General features: G+C 47.5%; 1 protein-coding gene across 1 annotated transcript in view; it reads left to right on the top strand.

Moving 5' to 3' along the window:
- LOC145393717 (uncharacterized) overlaps window positions 1–5,000 on the top strand; it is a 242,797-nt gene that overhangs the window by 123,583 nt on the left and 114,214 nt on the right. The window lies entirely within an intron of this gene.

The raw sequence follows: 5,000 nt of genomic DNA, 5'->3' as shown, positions 1-5,000 counted from the left end.
TCGTGCTCGATGTGGTTGTTGTGGTGGTTGTGGCAGCTGCAGGTTGTCGTACTGGCGGTGGTTTGGGTTATTGTGGTAGTTATGGTTGTTATGGTAGTGTATAACGATGAAGAAGGGGTCTCGTGGTAGTGGTGGTGGTAGTGGTGGTAAGTGTGGTGGAAGTGTTGGTAGTACTGGTGGATGACGAAGGAAGGATGCAAAATGGTAGTGCTGGTAGGAGTGGTAGTGGTGGTGAAGGTATCGGTATTAGTTGTGGTAGTGGTGGTGGCAGTGGTAGTTATAGTAGTTGTGATGATGGTAAAGCTGGTGAGGTAGCGGTGTGGTGATGGTGGTAGTGGTAGTGAAGGTAGTAGTGGTAGTGTACAGTGCCAGTGACCGAGCTGTGGTGAGAATAGTAGTTATAGTAGTAGTGGTAGTGATAGCGGAATGAATGAGAGTGGTCGTGATGGTAGTAGTGGTAGCCATGGTGGTAGCTGTGGCAGGGAAGATGGTAGGAACAGTCTGTAGGCAGGGTGTCAATAAACGTCCAGGGTTTTATGGTGGTAGTGGTGGTTGTAATTGCGGTAGTGATGGTGGCAGTTGTGGTAGGGAGGACGGTAGTGGCTGTGGTGGTGGCTTTTGCTGTGGTAGTTACGGTGGTAGGTGAAATGCTTGTGGTAGTATTGATGACGTTAATTGTGGTAGTTGTGGTAGTAATGATGACGTTAATTGTGGTAGTTGTGGTAGTAATGATGACATTAACTGTGGTAGCTGTGGTTGTGATTGTGGTAGGAATAGAATATGTCTCCAATATTCTCTGTGATGGTCATGTGATGGTACTTGAAGTTGTGGTAGTAATGGTAGTTGTGTTTGTGGTAGTGATGGTGGTTGTCGCGATGGAGGCTGTAGTAATGATGACGTTAATGGTGGTAGTCTTATTGATGGTGGTAGTTGTGGTAGTGATGGAGGTAGTGATGGTGTTAATGTTGGTAGTATTGCTGATTGTGGTGTGGTGGTGATATTGGTAGTTGTGGTAGAAGTGGTGGTAGTGTTGGTGCTAATGGTGGTAGTAACAGTGGCGGTGATGATGGTTGTTGTGGTAGTGATGGTGGTAGTTATGGTAGCAATGGTGGTAGAAACAGACAGCATACAGTGATGGTAGCGGTAAAAGTAGGTGACTGGTTGTGGTAGTATTGCTAGTGGTAGTATCGGTAGTGGTAGTACTGGTAGTGATGGTGATAATGTTGGTAGTCGGGGTATCAGTTGCGGCAGTGTTGGTAGTACTACTGGTGCTGGTAGTGGTGATGTTTGTGGTGGTGGTAATGTTGGTAGTGATGGTGTTTATGGTGGTGGTAATGTTGGTAGTGATGGTGTTTGTGATGGTGGTAATATTGGTAGTGATGGTGGTAATGTTGGTAGTGGTGGTGGCAATATTGTAGTGCCGGGAGTAATGAGAGTCGTGGTGATGGTGGCAATGTTGATAGTGGTAGTACTGGTAATGTTGGTAGTGGTGGTAGGAATGTTGGTAGTAGTGGCAGGAATGTAGTTTGGAATGGTGGTAGGAATGTTGGTAGTGCAGACAGGGCTCCAGTAATGTCCCGGGTTTTACCGCTGTCTCTCTAAGGACATCCCCCTCCCCTCTTTCCCCTCACCCTCTCCTCCCTCTTCGCTCTCCCCTTACCTCTTCCCGCACTCATTCCTCCCCAGCCCCTCCCTTCTACCTACCTTCAACTCTCTCTCTCTCAAGGAATTCATGCCCTTCCCTCTCCCTCTCCCCTCCCCCACTTTTCCCTCTTTCTCAATTCTCACCAGTCTCCCTCCCTCCCTCCCTCCCTCCCTCCCTCCCCCTCTCTCTCTCTCTCTCTCTCTCCTCTCACCTCCCCCCCTCTTTCTCCTTCCCCTCTCCCCTCTCTCACCCCCAAGAGGACCTGGTAATGGAGAATGGAGGGGAAAAGTGGAAGAAAGAGCAGTGTGGGGAGGAGAGAGAGAGAGAGAGAGAGGAAAGGGAAGGGAAGGGGAGAGAGGGGGGAGGAGGGCGAGGGGTAAGGGGAGAGACATAGAAGAGTGGAGGAGTTTTGGGAGGGGAGAAATGTGAGAGAGAGATAAGGGGAGTGGAGCAGGAGGAGGAAAGGGAAGGAGAGGAAAGGGAGGGAGAGGAGAGGAGGGGAAAGGGAGGGAGAGGAGAGGTAAGAGAGGGAAAGGAAAGGTAGAGGACGGTGGGGGTGGGGGCGAAGGAGGAAGCTGAAGGATGAGAGAATGTAGGATAAGGAGAGAAGGAGAACAGGGAGGGGGAGGAGGGAGAGAGAGAGGTGAGGGAAGATGGTGGGGAGAAAGAGAGAGGTGAAGGAGTGGCTGAGAGGGAGACTGGGAAACGTACGGAGTGGGGGGAGGAAGGAGGTGGAGGGAAGGAGGGGAAGGGGTGAGGATGGGGAGAAATGAAGGGGAAACGGGAGGGGTGAAAGGAGAGGAAGTGGGGCGTGGTGAAGGTAATGGAGGAGGGGATGGGGAGAGGAAGGGAGAGGAGCAGCTGCACTTGGGTGGGGAGGGGGAGGGAAACATGTGAGGGAGGAGAGGGAGCGGAGGAGGGAGTGAGAAACGACGAAGGAGAGGAAGAGGGAGAAACTGGGGAGTGTAGGAGAGAGGGGAAAGTGAAAGGAGGAGAAGCAGAGGAGAAAGAGGAGGAGGGAGAGGAAGGGAGAGGGAAGAGAGGAATTAAGAAGGAGAGAGAGAGAGAATAAGATATATTTAAAGCATCATTCTTTTTGCTACACTTTCATCCTCCCTCCCTCTCCCTCTCTCTCTCTCTCTCTCTCTCTCCTCTGTCTCTCCTTTTTTCTTCCTCTTTCCTTCATTATTTCTTGTTCTCCTCATCCCCTCTATTTCCTCTCTCTCTCTCTCTCTCTCTCTCTCTCTCTCTCTCTCACGTCTCCCCGGCTGGGCTAACTTTTACCACTTTTACCTGCCCGTGTAAACAGTGAGACACGCAAAACACACACGCACACAAGATTATACGTACACACACACGCACACACCACCACACACACACACACACACCGACTCAATGTGACACACCTTTTTACGCACACAGTCTCTTACCCACATATTGGTACACAGGCTAATACACACACACACACACACACACACACACACACACACACAGAAACGCACCATTAACAAACACGTACACACACACACACACACGCACTGACTCTCACGCACACAATAACTTCCACACACACACACACACACACACACACACACACACACACATTTCTCTCACTAAATCTAAAGTGGTTTTATCCTGTCTGTCTTTCAAGTTACTGATCTCTCTCTCTCGCAATTTCTCTAAGTCTTCTTCCTAGCAGGACAGCATACCTTCCCTACTGGGAAGGAGATATAAATAAACAAAGAGAGAGAGAGAGAGAGAGAGAGAGAGAGACAGACAGACAGATGTGTGTGTGTGTGTGTGTGTGTGTGTGTGTGTGTGTGTGTGTGTGTGTGTGTGTGTGTGTGTGTGTGTGTGTGTGTGTGTGTGTGTGTGTTGGTAGAGGAACAGATGAAAAGCAGTATTTCACTTTTCCACATTCTCTCTCTCTCTCTCTCTCTCTCTCTCTAATCAAACGCGAACCAATTCTTTTCCTCTCAAACATTTTTCATACGCACTACATCCATTTTCAATCACCAACAAAACTACGCACGCAGCTGTAACTCTTGTATTTTTACGGTCCTTTCATATTACGGGGGGGAGACGCATTTGTATGTCTCTCTATGTATTTTCTGTTTTGTATTTCCGCTTTCACTATATTTCTACCACTAAGCGATTTGATCCAGACAGGGAGAGGTTTTTGAAATGGGGGGGGGTAGATTTAGTCTCCCCTATTCTGTCATTGGCTTCTATAATGAATAAAAATCAAGTCAAAATCACCGACTATCTTCCTTAACACCTGTCTTTCAATTCACCACATTTTCCTTTCATAATTTTCCAGCCAGCATCACCTTCTCACTCATCACTTCTCTCTGTCATCCCTTCCTTGGCCTCTCACTCATCATTTCTCTCTCTCATCCATTTCTTAGCACTCTCACTTATAAATCGCTCTTATATTTTTTTATTAGCCCATCACAAGTCTTCAAGCAAAAACTGGCCTTCTTACTGAGTGACCTTCGTGCACTGGATACTCATAAATGGAACGTCTTTTTGCTAGGACTGTTTGTATCCCCTATTCCACGTCCACCTCACAGTGTAATTGGGTACCTGCCTGAAGATGTAAGCCGACTACTGCTGGTCATTCTCAAGGGGACGACAGGGATTTAGCAAGAACTGATTGGATTAGTGACCCTCTCCCAGTCGACGACCATCAACCTAACTCTTCTTCGTCATCATCAACTTTTCTGTTTCTCATTCTTCTTTTTTTCTCCTTCGTCTTCTTCTTTTTCGTCTTCTTCTTCAGGTGAGACAGAGGCAGTCCACATCGACAAGCTAAAGGTTCTAGTTTCCTTTTTTTTCTCCTATTCTTTCCCCATTAATTACTAACTCCTCCTTTCGGTACAATGACACCTTCTCCCCCCCTCTCCTCGACTTCCAGTAACTGATTTCTATGCGACTTACAATACCTCCTCGCAGTGCAGGGGTTACTGAAGACGATAGAAAGAGTACTGTGGAACGAACACGATAACTCTGCCTACGAGAGTCTTTTCCGCAACACTAATTCTCACACCCACCTGTTTTCTCTTCCAGGTGAGACAGAAGAGTAGATTATCCAGGTAGACGCTCCTTTCCAGTCTTTCACTTTCCCGCAATTTCTTTATCACTGTCCTCTTTCTATCCGTTTATTTACCGTTTACTTATTTATTCCCTCATTCCTTTCCCTTTTCTAATTCCTTCACTTCCCCTACTTCTTTACCATCGTCCTCTTCCCGTTTCTTTATCTACAGTTTACTTATTTTTTCCCTTATGCCTTCCCCTTGTCTCCTTCCTTCCTTTTCCTCCATGATTCCGGTGCAAATTATACAAACATTTCTTT

This window comes from Coenobita brevimanus, chromosome 25, assembly GCF_032717465.1.
Source record: "Coenobita brevimanus isolate Jiangsu-jjx chromosome 25, ASM3271746v2, whole genome shotgun sequence".
Lineage (NCBI taxonomy): Eukaryota > Metazoa > Arthropoda > Malacostraca > Decapoda > Coenobitidae > Coenobita > Coenobita brevimanus.
Note: the sequence above shows the minus strand (reverse complement) of the source record. Positions and strands in the feature narration are given on the sequence as shown.